We start from the raw sequence: 14,492 nt of genomic DNA on the forward strand, positions 1-14,492 counted from the left end.
CCCTCATTCTCCTTCATTGGTGCAGGAGGCCCAGACATCCTATCCAGAAGAAGACGGGGACCAATCGTCTGGCTATAAATCTCAGGTCCTCTTCTTGGCCTAGCTCAAGTTTGGGTCCAGCCCACCAGATATCAACTCCACCCTCCATTCATATGCCCATCAGCTGGGCTGCATGGAGCACAAACTGAAGCATTTACTGAGCGACGTGCACAATCAGCAGGCACCCCAAGGGCCAAGATAGGAAAGGAGAGGATCCCCTTAATCTGAAGAAGTGGGCCTCAGACAAACTGTGCGTCACCGTCTATGAAATTGCTGACAGCAGACAGCTGGACCCGGCCTGGGTCAGAGGACACAAACAGAAGCTCAAATACAAAAGAGGACTTTGAGGTGAGCCCAGTGGGAAGGCTGGCAACCAAAATGAAAGGGGTTCAGGAGTAACTGGGTATCATGATTTGTCTGGCAACATTTATTAGGAATAAATTATGAACTGAATCATGATGATCCCAGGTAGACTTCTTCTGTGAGCCGGTCAGGTCTTTACAAAGCTGGGCTCAGTGCCAGCTTTTGGGGCAGGGTGGCAGAGAAGCCCTCACAGATTGCTATGAATTTCTGAGGATCTCCTGGATGCTCATGGTCAGTTTATTTCTTTTTTATTTTCATTATTCCATTGGGGAAAATGAGCCGCCTGCAGCCAGCTGGAGTTGGGGAAGACTCTAAATTGGTGTTTCTCCAACTTGGCGACTTTAAGATGTGGGGACTTCAACTCCCAGAATTCCCAACCAGCTTGCCCAGATTAATTTGGTTCAGATTCATGGCTTGTGGGGACTCTATGCTTGTTGGTTAATACAATGCTGCATCAAGTGGTTCTGGCTCATTCAACAACCGCCCATTGAAATGGCTTGGGTCCCACTTCAGTCGATGACTTCAGATCATGCAACAGGGGATGTTGGTCTGTGTGGGGGGCCAAAAGGGCTTCTGCCCAGCCCTCATTGTGGTCTTAGCCAGGACACGATATGCTGAGGAGGGTCTCTTCATCATCCACATCTCTCTTTTTTTCTTCTGTTCAATTAGATCCAATTCTCAGAGACTGTCTGAACAAATCTGTGCACTTTTTCTTGGCATCTTGGTTTTTGAAAAGTGATTTGCCATTGGCTCCTTCCTAGGGCTGAGAAAAAATGATTGGCCTAAAGTCACTGAGCTGCCAAAGGGAGGAAGAAAGGAGAAAGAGGAAGAGAGAAATAAACAGGGAGGGAGGGAGGGAGGGAGGGAGGGAGGGAGGGAGGAAGGAAGGAAGGAAGGAAGGAAGGAAGGAAGGAAGGAAGGAAGGAAGGAAGGAAGGAAGGAAGGAAGGAAGGAAGGAAGGAAGGCTTTGATGCCTAATGGAGGATTAGAACTCACCTTTTCCTGGTTATTGGTCCAAAGTCACTCAGTCACTGTTGTGCGTATTGCAGAAGTAGAACTCATCCTTTACTGATCTGGCCAAAGTCATAAAGCTGTCTGTCATACATATTGCAGGATTTGAACTCACCATCTCCTACTGATTGGCTCAAATACACTCAGCCAGCTGCCATGCAAATTGAAGGGGTAGAACTCACCGTCTTCTTGTGATCTGCCCAAAGTCATTCAGCCACCTGTCATGCATATTATAGGAGATGAACCCACTGTCTCCTATTGATTGAACAAATCTCACTTAACCACTGAACATGGGTATTGGAGGACTGGAACTCAGCATGCCTATTGAAAGAATAGAAGTCATTGTCCCCTGATGATTGGTACAAACTGACCTTTTCCTATTGATCTGCCCAAATTCACTAAGCCGCCTGCCATGTGTATTACAGAAGTAGAACCCACTATGCCTATTGAAGGATTAGAACTCACCATCTCCTGGTGATTGATCCAAAGTCACTGAGCCAGCCGTCGTATGTATTGTAGGAGTAAAACACACCATCTCCTGGTGATCTGCCCAAAGTCATTCAGATTCCTGTCATAATTATTGTAGGCTTAGAACTCACCATTTTCGAATAATTGGCACAAAGTAATTAATCCACCTCTCATGCATATTACAGGAGTAGAATTCACTTTTACCTGTCTTCTTCTTGTTGTTGTGCCATATCTGTCATCGGACGTTGGCAATCATGTTGGCGATCCTATTTTTATCGACAGCCGTGTGAAAAAGTGCTGCTGAGTTTTGACCAAACCACTCCTTTAGATTTTGAAGCCATGATGTTCTTCGTCTGCCTGGACCTTGTTTGCCTTCAATCTTTTCTTGGAGGATTAAGTGAAGGATGCCGTATTTTTCAAGGTGTCACATCACATGTCCAAAATATTCTAACTTTCGCTTTTGTATGGTTTTGATTATTTCCCTTGGCTTTCCCAGGTGGCTTATCACCTCCTCATTTCTGATTTTGTCAACCCAACTTATATGTAACAGCCGTCTGTAAATCCACATTTCAAATGCTTCTAGTCTCTTCAAGTGGCTTTCTGTCAGAGACCAACTCTCCACTCCATAGAGCAGGATAGAAAAGATATAGCATCTGACAAGCCTGATTTTCAATCTTAGGCTTATGTTGTGACTACAGAAGACCTTTTTCATTTTGAAGAATACTGTTCGAGTTTTCTCTATCCTTGTTTTTACTTCAGTGGTCATGTTCCAGCTTTTACATAGTTTTCCAGTTTTATCTAGTGATCTGCCCAAAATCACTCAACTGCTTATCCATGGTTATGGCAAGAGTAGAACTCATCATTCCTATAGCAGGAATAGAAGTTACCATTTCTTGGTAATTAGCCCAAAGTTACCCAATTGCCTGTGGTGTGTATTGCAGTACAGCTCACCTTCTTGTAGTTTCCTCAAAATCACTGAGACAGCTGCAATGTGTGTTGCAGAAGTAGAACTATCCATGCCTATAGAAGGAATTGAGGTTGCCATCACTTGGTTATTGGTACAATATCAATAGACTGCCTGTCATCCGTATTGTAGGAGAAAAACTCTTTCCAGCTAATCTTCCCAACGTCACAAGTGGGCCTATAATAGGAATTGCAAGAGTAGAACTCAACATGCCTACTACAGGAATAAAAGTTGCCCATTATTGATTATTGGTCCAATGACACTAACCCTCTTGTCATATTTATTGCAGGAATAAAACTAACCATCTCCTGATGATCTGCCCAATATCACTTGAGGGCCTGTCATGGGTATTGCAGAAGTAGACCTCACCATGCCTATTGCAGGAATAGAAGTTACCATCTCTCAGTTACTCGCCCAATGTCACTAAGCCACCTGTTATGTGTATTGTAGGAGTAGAACTCACCATTTCCAGCTGATCATCTCAATGTCACTCAGCTACCTGTAATAGGAATTGCAGAAGTAGAACTCAACATGTCTATTGAAAAAATAGAAGTTACAATCACTTTTTTTATTCATACACTGTCATTAGGCCACTGAGGAGTAGAACTTATGATTTACTGGCAGTCTACCCAAAGTCACTCAGTAGCCCTTCATTACTATTGCAATAAGAGAACTCAGCTTTTCCTGGTAATCAGCACAAAGTCACTCAGCAGCCTGTTGTAGAACTGCAGGAGTAGATCTCACAATGCCTACAGCAGGAATAGAAATAACTTTCTTGTTTATTTGACCAATCTCACTAAGCTTGCTGTCTTTCATATCACAGGAGTAAAACTCACCTTTTCCAGGTTTTCTTCCAAAAGTAACTCATTGGCATGTCCTAGGAATTGCGGGAATAGACCTCACCAAGCCTATTACAGAAATGTAAGTTACCTTATCTTGATTATTGATACAATATTCATGGGCGGGCTGTCATATATATTGCAGGAGTACAACTCACAATTTCCTTGGGAAGTAAACATGATCAGACATCTGTCATTCATATTGCAGGAGAAAAACTTACCTCTTCCTAGCGCTCCAAGTAAGACCACTGAGATGCCTCTTGTCTCTCCTACAGAAGTAAAAAACATCTTTCTTGGAGAGATCAGCCCAAATTCACTCAGCTGCTGTCATGGGTATTGCAGAAGAAGATGTCTCCTTGCATACTGCAGGAATAGAAATTACTGTCACTTGCTTATTGGACCATGTTACTAATTTACCTTTTCTGCATGTTTGAAGGATAGAACTGACCTTTTCCTAGGGAAAAGCCCAAACTCACTCAACTACCTATCATCCAAACAGCAAGGGTAAAACACAACACTTACTATGACTCTTGTCAAAAAAAACCTCAACTACCTCTCTACTACACGAGTAAAACTCACCTTTTCTGGTGAGTCACTCATCCACTGTCATGGGTTTTGCAGAAGTAGAAGAAGAATGCCTAATGAACGAGTGAAAATTGTCCTTTCTTGGTTATGGGTGCAACATCATGAATTCAACTCATTCGCATCTTGTAGGAGTAGAACTCACCTTTTCACGGGGAACTGATCTGGGTCACTCAGATGCCTGTCATTCACATTGCAGATGGAGAACTTACCTGTTTCTGGTGCTCTACGCAAGACCATTTGTCTGCCTTTCATCTCCACTGTAGGCGTAAAACTCATCTTTTCCTGGTGATCAGCCCACAGTCACTCATCCACTGTCATCTGTTTTGCAGAAGTAGAAGAAGAATGCCTAATGAAGGAATAAAAATTGTCCTTTCTCCGTTATTGGTCCAACATCATTAATTCAACTCGTTCGCATGTGTTAGGAATAGAACTTACCTTTTTGTGGGGAACTGACCTGGGTCACTCAGATGCCAGTGATCCGTATTGCAGGAGGAGAACTTACCTGTTTCTGGCATTCTATGCAAGATCACTCACTTGCCTGTTGTCTCCACTGTAGGCGTACAACTCATCTTTTCCTGGTGATCAGCCCACAGTCACTCATCCACTGTCATGGGTTTTGCAGAAGTAGAAGAAGAATGCCTAATGAAGGAATAGAAATCGGGCTTTCTTGGTTATTAATCCAACATCATTAATTCAAATTATTTGCATCTTATAGGAGTAGAACTCACCTTTTCGTAGGGAACTGGCTTGGGTCACTCAGACGCCTGTGATCTGTATTGCAGGAGGAGAACTTACCAGTTTCTGGCGCTCTACGCAAGACCACTCATCTGTCTTTCATCTCCACTGTAGGGGTAAAACTCACCTATTCCTGTGGATCAGCCCTCAGTCACTCATCCACTGTCATCGGTTTTGCAGAAGTAGAAGAAGAATGCCTAATGAAGGAATAAAAATTGTCCTTTCTTAGTTATTGGTCCAACATCATTAATTCAACTCATTCGCATCTTGTAGGAGTAGACCTCGCCTTTTTGTAGGGAACTGGCCTGGGTCACTCAAATGCCTGTGATCCGTGGAGTAGAACTCACCTTTTCATGGGGAACTGGACTAGGTCACTCAGATGCCTGTCATTCACATTGCAGGAGGAGAACTTACCTGTATCTGGCTCTCTACAGAAGACCACTCGTCTCCCTGTCGTCTCCAATGTAGGCGTAAAACTCACCTTTTCCTGGTGATCAGCCCACAGTTACTTATCCACAATCTTGGGTTTTGCAGAAGTAGAAGAATGCCTAATGAAGGAATAAAAATTGCCCTTTCTTTGTTATTGGTCCAACATCATTAATTCAACTCGTTCGCATGTGTTAGGAACAGAACTTACCTTTTTGTGGGCAACTGGCCTGGGTCACTCAGATGCCTGTGATCCGTATTTCAGGAGGAGAAGTTACCTGTTCCTGGCACTCAATGCAAGATCACTCACTGGAAGCTTAAAATTTACCTTTTCCTGTTGATCAGCCCACAGTCACTCATCCATTGTCATGGGTTTTGCAGAAGTATTAGAATGCCTAATGAAGGAATAAAAATTGTCCTTTCTTGGTTATTGGTGTAACATCATGAATTCAACTCGTTCGCATCTTGTAGGAGTAGAACTCACCTTTTCGTGGGGAACTGGCCTAGGTCAATCAGAATCCTGTGATCCGTATTTCAGGATGAGAAATTACCTCTTCCTGGCACTCTACACAAGACCATTCACCTCCCTGTTGTCTCCACTGTAGGTGTAAAACTCACCTTTTCCTGGTGATCAGCCAAAAGTCACTCATCCACTGTCTTGGTTTTTGCAGAAGTAGAAAAACGCCTAATAAAGGAATAATAATAGTCCTTTCTTAGTCATTGGTCCAACATCATTAATTCAACTCATTCGCATCTTGTAGGAGTAGAACTCACCTTTTCGTAGGGAACTGGCCTGGGTCACTCAAATGCCCGTGATCCGTATTTCAGGAGGAGAACTTACCTGTTTCTGGCGCTCTACGCAAGACCACTCAGCTGCCTGTCACCTCCATTGGAACCTTAAAACTCACCTTTTCCTGGTGATCAGCCCATAGTCACTCTTGCACTGTCATGGGTTTTGCAGAAGTATTAAAATGCCTAATGAAGGAATGAAAATTGTCTTTTCTTAGTTATTGGTTCAACATCACTAATTCACTTTCTGTGCATGTGGTGGATTAGAACTCACCTTTTTGTGAGGAAGTGGCCTCGGTCACTCATACTCCTGTCATCCATGTGGCAGGAGGAGACCATACCTGTTCCTGATGCTCTACGCAAGACCACTCATCTGCCTTTCGTCTCCACTGTACGCATACAACTCACCTTTTCCAGGTGATTTGCCCAAGGTCACATATCCACTGTCATGGGTTTTGCAGAAGAATACCTAATGAAGGAATAAAAATTGTCCTTTCTTCGTTATTGGTCCAACAACATTAATTCAACTCGTTCGCATGTGTAAGGAATAGAACTTACCTTTTTGTGGGGAATTGGCCTGGGTCACTCAGACGCCAGTGATCCGTATTGCAGGAGGAGAACTTACCTGTTTCTGGCGCTCTATGCAAGATCACTCACTTGCCTGTCGTCTCCACTGTAGGCGTACAACTTATCTTTTCCTGGTGATCAGCCCAGTCTCTCATCCACTATAATGGGTTTTGCAGAAGTATTAGAATGCCTAATGAAGGAATGAAAATCGGCCGTTCTTGGTTATTGGTGCAACATCATGAATTCAACTCGTTTGCATCTTGTAGGAGTAGAACTCACCTTTTCGTGGGGAACTGGCCTGGGTCACTCAGACGCCTGTCATTCAAATTGCACGAGGTGAACTTACCTGTTCCTGGCACTCTACGCAAGACCACTTGTCTGACTTTCATCTCCACTGTAGGCGTAAAACTCATCTTTTCCTGGTGTTCAGCCCACAGTCACTCATCCACTGTCATGTGTTTTGCAAAAGTAGAAGAAGAATGCCTAATGAAGGAATAATAATTGTCCTTTCTTGGTTATTGATCCAACATCATTAATTAGAACTCACCTTTTTGTAGGGAACCGGCCTGGGTCACTCAAATGCCTGTGATCCGTATTGCAGGAGGAGAACTTACCTGTTTCTGGCGCTCTACGCAAGACCACTCAGCTGCCTGTCATCTCCACTGGAACCTTAAAACTCACCTTTTCTTGGTGATCAGCCCATAGTCACTCATGCACTGTCATGGGTTTTGCAGAAGTAGAAGAAGAATGCCTAATGAAGGAATAAAAATTGTCCTTTCTTTGTTATTGGTCCAACATCATTAATTCAACTCGTTCACATCTTTTAGGAGTAGAACTTACCTTTTTATGGGGAACTGGCCTGGGTCACTCAGTCGCCTGTGATCCGTATTGCAGGAGGAGAATTTACCTGTTTCTGGGGCTTTACGCAAGACCACTCGTCTGCCTTTCATCACCACTGTAGGCGTAAAAGTTACCTATTCCTGTGGATCAACCTTCAGACACTCATCCACTGTTATCGGTTTTGCATAAGTTAAAGAAGAATAGAAATCGGCCTTTCTTGTTTATTAATCCAACATCATTAATTCAAATCGTTTGCATATTGTAGAAGTAGAACTCACGTTTTCGTGGGGAACTGGCCTGGGTCACTCAAACGCCTGTGATCCGTATTGAAGGAGGAGAACTTACCTGTTTCTGGCGCTCTATGCAAGACCACTCATCTGCCTGTCGTCTCCACTGGAAGCTTAAAACTCACCTTTTCCTGGTGATCAGCCCACAGTCTCTCATCCACTGTCATGGGTTTTGCAGAAGTATCAGAATGCCTAATAAACGAATAAAAATTATCCTTTCTTGATTATTGGTGCAAAGTCATGAATTCAACTCGTTCGCATCTTGTAGAACTCACCTTTTCGTGGGGGACTGGCCTGGGTCACTCAGACACCTGTGATCCGTATTGGAGGAGGAGAACTTACCTGTTTCTGGCGCTCTATGCAAGATCATTCAGTTTCCTGTCGTCTCCACTGGAAGCTTAAAACTCACCTTTTCCTGTCAATCAACCTTCAGTCACTCATCCACTTTCATGGGTTTTGCATAAGTTGAAGAAGAATTCCTAATGAATGAATAGAAATCTCCTTTCTTGTTTATTAATCCAACATCATTAATTCAACTCATTCGCATATTTTAGGAGTAGAACTCACCTTTTCGTGGGGAACTGGCCTAGGTCACTCAGACGGCTGTCATTCACATTGCAGGAGGTGAATTTACTGTTTCTGGTGATCTACACAAGACCACTTGTCTGCCTTTCATCTCCACTGTAAGCTCAAAACTCATCTTTTCCTGGTGATCAGCCCACGGTCACTCATCCACTGTCATGGGTTTTGCAGAAGTAGAAGAAGAATGCCTAATGAAGGAATAAATATTCTCCTTTCTTCGTTATTGGTCCAACATCATTAATTCACTCGTTCAATCTTTTAGGAGTAGAACTTACCTTTTCATGGGGAACTAGCCTGTGTCACTCAGATGCCTGTGATCCATATTGCAGGAGGAGAACTTACCTATTTCTGGTGCTCTACGCAAGACCACTCGTCTGACTTTCATCACCACTGTAGGCGTAAAAGTCACCTATTCCTGTGGATCAGCTCTCAGTCACTCATCCACTGTCATCGATTTTGCAGAAGTAGAAGAAGAATGCCTAATGAAGGAATAAAAATTGTCCTTTCTTAGTTATTGGTCCAACATCATTAATTCAACTCATTCGCATCTTGTAGGAGTAGACCTCGCCTTTTTGTAGGGAACTGGCCTGGGTCACTCAAATGCCTGTGATCCGTGGAGTAGAACTCACCTTTTCATGGGGAACTGGACTAGGTCACTCAGATGCCTGTCATTCACATTGCAGGAGGAGAACTTACCTGTATCTGGCTCTCTACACAAGACCACTCGTCTCCCTGTCGTCTCCAATGTAGGCGTAAAACTCACCTTTTCCTGGTGATCAGCCCACAGTTACTTATCCACAATCTTGGGTTTTGCAGAAGTAGAAGAATGCCTAATGAAGGAATAAAAATTGCCCTTTCTTTGTTATTGGTCCAACATCATTAATTCAACTCGTTCGCATGTGTTAGGAATAGAACTTACCTTTTTGTGGGGAACTGGCCTGGGTCACTCAGATGCCTGTGATCCGTATTGCAGGAGGAGAACTTACCTGTTTCTGGCGCTCTATGCAAGATCACTCACTTGCCTGTCGTCTCCACTGTAGGCGTACAACTCATCTTTTCCTGGTGATCAGCCCACAGTCACTCATCCACTATCATGGGTTTTGCAGAAGTAGAAGAAGAATGCCTAATGAAGGAATCAAAATTGTCCTTTCTTCGTTATTGGACCAACATCATTAATTCAACTCGTTCGCATCTTTTAGGAGTAAGCTTACCTTTTCATGGGGAACTGGCCTGGGTCACTCAGACGCCTGTGATCCATATTGCAGGGGGAGAACTTACCTGTTTCTGGCGCTCTACGCAAGACCATTTGTCTGCCTTTCATCTCCATTGTACGCATACAACTCACCTTTTCCAGGAGATTTGCCCAAGGTCACTCATCCACAGTCATGGGTTTTGCAGAAGAATACCTAATGAAGGAATAAAAATTGTCCCTTCTTCGTTATTGATCCAACATCATTAATTCAACTCGTTCACATCTTTTAGGAGTAGAACTTACCTTTTCATGGGGAACTGGCCTGGGTCACTCAGCCTCCTGTGATGCGTATTGCAGGAGGAGAACTTACCTGTTTCTGGCGCTTTACGCAAGACCACTCGTCTGCCTTTCATCACCACTGTAGGCGTAAAAGTCACCTATTCCTGTGGATCAGCCTTCAGACACTCATCCACTGTCATCGGTTTTGCAGAAGTAGAAGAAGAATGCCTAATGAAGGAATAGAAATCCGCCTTTCTTGTTTATTAACCAAACATCATGAATTCAACTCATTCGCATCTTGTGGGAGTAGAACTCACCTTTTCATGGCGAACTGGCCTGGGTCACTCAGACTCCTGTGATCCGTATTGGAGAAGGAGAACTTACCTGTTCCTGGCCTTCTACACAAGACCACTCAGGTGTCTTTTGTCTCCACTGTAGGCATACAACTCACCTTTTCCAGGTGATTTGCCCAAGGTCACTCATCCACTGTCATGGGTTTTGCAGAAGAATACCTAATGAAGGGATAAAAATTGTCCTTTCTTTGTTATTGGTCCAACATCATTAATTGAACTCGTTTGCATGTGTTAGGAATAGAACTCACCTTTTCATGATGAACTGGCCTGGGTCACTCAGACACCTGTGATCCGTATTGGAGGAGGAGAACTTACCTGTTCCTGGCGCTCTATGCAAGACAATCGTCTGCCTTTCATCTCCACTGTAGGTGTAAAACTCATTTTTTACTGGTGATCAGCCCACAGTCACTCATCCCCTGTCGTGGGTTTTGCAGAAGTAGAAGAAGAATGCCTAATGAAGGAATAAAAATTGTCCCTTCTTCGTTATTGGTCCAACATCATTAATTCAACTCATTCGCATCTTGTAGGAGTAGAACTCACCTTTTCGTAGGGAACTGGCCTGGGTCACTCAAATGCCTGTGATCCGTATTGCAGGGGGAGAACTTACCTGTTTCTGGCGCTCTACGCAAGACCATTTGTCTGCCTTTCATCTCCACTGTACGCATACAACTCACCTTTTCCAGGAGATTTGCCCAAGGTCACTCATCCACAGTCATGGGTTTTGCAGAAGAATACCTAATGAAGGAATAAAAATTGTCCCTTCTTCGTTATTGGTCCAACATCATTAATTCAACTTGTTCACATCTTTTAGGAGTAGAACTCACCTTTTCGTGGGGAACTGGCCTAGGTCACTCAGACGCCTGTCATTCAAATTGCACGAGGTGAACTTACCTGTTCCTGGCGCTCTACGCAAGACCACTTGTCTGCCTTTCATCTCCACTGTAGGCGTAAAACTCATCTTTTCCTGGTGATTGGCCCACAGTCACTCATCCATTGTCATGGGTTTTGCAGAAGTAGAAGAAGAATGCCTAATGAAGGAATCAAAATTGTCCTTTCTTCGTTATTGGTCCAACATCATTAATTCAACTCGTTCGCATCTTTTAGGAGTAAGCTTACCTTTTCATGGGGAACTGGCCTGGGTCACTCAGACGCCTATGATCCATATTGCAGGGGGAGAACTTACCTGTTTCTGGCGCTCTACGCAAGACCATTTGTCTGCCTTTCATCTCCACTGTACGCATACAACTCACCTTTTCCAGGAGATTTGCCGAAGGTCACTCATCCACAGTCATGGGTTTTGCAGAAAAATACCTAATGAAGGAATAAAAATTGTCCCTTCTTCGTTATTGGTCCAACATCATTAATTCAACTCATTCACATCTTTTAGGAGTAGAACTTACCTTTTCATGGGGAACTGGCCTGGGTCACTCAGCCTCCTGTGATGCGTATTGCAGGAGGAGAACTTACCTGTTTCTGGCGCTTTACGCAAGACCACTCGTCTGCCTTTCATCACCACTGTAGGCATAAAAGTCACCTATTCCTGTGGATCAGCCTTCAGACACTCATCCACTGTCATTGGTTTTGTAGAAGTAGAAGAAGAATGCCTAATGAAGGAATAGAAATCCGCCTTTCTTGTTTATTAATCGAACATCATGAATTCAACTCATTCGCATCTTGTAGGAGTAGAACTCACCTTTTCATGGCGAACTGGCCTGGGTCACTCAGACTCCTGTGATCCGTATTGGAGAAGGAGAACTTACCTGTTCCTGGCCTTCTACACAAGACCACTCAGCTGTCTTTTGTCTCCACTGTAGGCATACAACTCACCTTTTCCAGGTGATTTGCGCAAGGTCACTCATCCACTGTCATGGGTTTTGCAGAAGAATACCTAATGAAGGGATAAAAATGGTCCTTTCTTTGTTATTGGTCCAACATCATGAATTCAACTCATTCGCATCTTGTAGGAGTAGAACTCACCTTTTCATGGGGAACTGGCCTGGGTCACTCAGACTCCTGTGATCCGTATTGGAGGAGGAGAACTTACCTGTTCCTGGCGCTCTATGCAAGACACTCGTCTGCCTTTCATCTCCACTGTAGGTGTAAAACTCATTTTTTACTGGTTATCAGCCCACAGTCACTCATCCCCTGTCGTGGGTTTTGCAGAAGTAGAAGAACAATAACTAATGAAGGAATCAAAATTGTCCTTTCTTCGTTATTGGTCCAACATCATTAATTCAACTCGTTCGCATCTTTTAGGAGTAGAACTTACCTTTTCATGGGGAACTGGCCTGGGTCACTCAGACACCTGTGATCCATATTGCAGGAGGAGAACTTACCTGTTTCTGGCGCTCTACGCAAGACCATTTGTCTGCCTTTCATCTCCACTGTAGGCATAAAACTCATCTTTTCCTGGTGATCGGCCCACAGTCACTCATCCATTGTCATGGGTTTTGCAGAAGTAGAAGAAGAATGCCTAATGAAGGAATCAAAATTGTCCTTTCTTCGTTATTGGACCAACATCATTAATTCAACTCGTTCGCATCTTTTAGGAGTAAGCTTACCTTTTCATGGGGAACTGGCCTGGGTCACTCAGACGCCTGTGATCCATATTGCAGGGGGAGAACTTACCTGTTTCTGGCGCTCTACGCAAGACCATTTGTCTGCCTTTCATCTCCACTGTACGCATACAACTCACCTTTTCCAGGAGATTTGCCCAAGGTCACTCATCCACAGTCATGGGTTTTGCAGAAGAATACCTAATGAAGGAATAAAAATTGTCCCTTCTTCGTTATTGATCCAACATCATTAATTCAACTCGTTCACATCTTTTAGGATTAGAACTTACCTTTTCATGGGGAACTGGCCTGGGTCACTCAGCCTCCTGTGATGCGTATTGCAGGAGGAGAACTTACCTGTTTCTGGCGCTTTACGCAAGACCACTCGTCTGCCTTTCATCACCACTGTAGGCGTAAAAGTCACCTATTCCTGTGGATCAGCCTTCAGACACTCATCCACTGTCATCGGTTTTGCAGAAGTAGAAGAAGAATGCCTAATGAAGGAATAGAAATCCGCCTTTCTTGTTTATTAACCGAACATCATGAATTCAACTCATTCGCATCTTGTAGGAGTAGAACTCACCTTTTCATGGCGAACTGGCCTGGGTCACTCAGACTCCTGTGATCCGTATTGGAGAAGGAGAACTTACCTGTTCCTGGCCTTCTACACAAGACCACTCAGCTGTCTTTTGTCTCCACTGTAGGCATACAACTCACCTTTTCCAGGTGATTTGCCCAAGGTCACTCATCCACTGTCATGGGTTTTGTAGAAGAATACCTAATGAAGGGATAAAAATGGTCCTTTCTTTGTTATTGGTCCAACATCATGAATTCAACTCGTTTGCATGTGTTAGGAATAGAACTCACCTTTTCATGATGAACTGGCCTGGGTCACTCAGACACCTGTGATCCGTATTGGAGGAGGAGAACTTACCTGTTCCTGGCGCTCTATGCAAGACAATCGTCTGCCTTTCATCTCCACTGTAGGTGTAAAACTCATTTTTTACTGGTGATCAGCCCACAGTCACTCATCCCCTGTCGTGGGTTTTGCAGAAGTAGAAGAAGAATGCCTAATGAAGGAATAAAAATTGTCCCTTCTTCGTTATTGGTCCAACATCATTAATTCAACTCATTCGCATCTTGTAGGAGTAGAACTCACCTTTTCGTAGGGAACTGGCCTGGGTCACTCAAATGCCTGTGATCCGTATTGCAGGGGGAGAACTTACCTGTTTCTGGCGCTCTACGCAAGACCATTTGTCTGCCTTTCATCTCCACTGTACGCATACAACTCACATTTTCCAGGAGATTTGCCCAAGGTCACTCATCCACAGTCATGGGTTTTGCAGAAGAATACCTAATGAAGGAATAAAAATTGTCCCTTCTTCATTATTGGTCCAACATCATTAATTCAACTTGTTCACATCTTTTAGGAGTAGAACTCACCTTTTCGTGGAGAACTGGCCTAGGTCACTCAGACGCCTGTCATTCAAATTGCACGAGGTGAACTTACCTGTTCCTGGCGCTCTACACAAGACCACTTGTCTGCCTTTCATCTCCACTGTAGGCGTAAAACTCATCTTTTCCTGGTGGTCGGCCCACAGTCACTCATCCATTGTCA

General features: G+C 43.8%; 2 long non-coding RNA genes across 3 annotated transcripts; both read right to left on the reverse strand.

Annotated features, from left to right (window-relative positions):
- Window positions 1–443: 443 nt before the first annotated feature.
- LOC117677079 (uncharacterized) lies at window positions 444–3,544 on the reverse strand. The gene is made up of 8 exons (XR_004594638.3): window positions 3,309–3,544; window positions 3,148–3,219; window positions 2,833–3,022; window positions 2,086–2,746; window positions 1,879–1,981; window positions 1,596–1,734; window positions 1,399–1,475; window positions 444–1,165 (listed from the first exon to the last, which is right to left on the reverse strand). It is a non-coding gene; the product is annotated as an uncharacterized LOC117677079 (long non-coding RNA).
- A 122-nt stretch (window positions 3,545–3,666) lies between these two features.
- Window positions 3,667–6,278, reverse strand: LOC132711339 (uncharacterized). 2 transcript variants are annotated; one of them, XR_015733152.1, is made up of 7 exons: window positions 6,049–6,278; window positions 5,759–5,825; window positions 5,486–5,552; window positions 4,479–5,387; window positions 4,264–4,322; window positions 3,906–4,047; window positions 3,667–3,753 (listed from the first exon to the last, which is right to left on the reverse strand). It is a non-coding gene; the product is annotated as an uncharacterized LOC132711339 (long non-coding RNA). The 2 variants fall into 2 exon arrangements; XR_009622156.2 differs by lacking the exons at window positions 5,486–5,552; window positions 5,759–5,825; window positions 6,049–6,278 and having other exon boundaries at window positions 4,479–5,455.
- Window positions 6,279–14,492: the final 8,214 nt, after the last annotated feature.

This window comes from Pantherophis guttatus, chromosome 3 (assembly GCF_059756535.1).
Source record: "Pantherophis guttatus breed Tessera chromosome 3, ASM5975653v1, whole genome shotgun sequence".
In the NCBI taxonomy this organism is placed as follows: Eukaryota; Metazoa; Chordata; class Lepidosauria; order Squamata; family Colubridae; genus Pantherophis; species Pantherophis guttatus.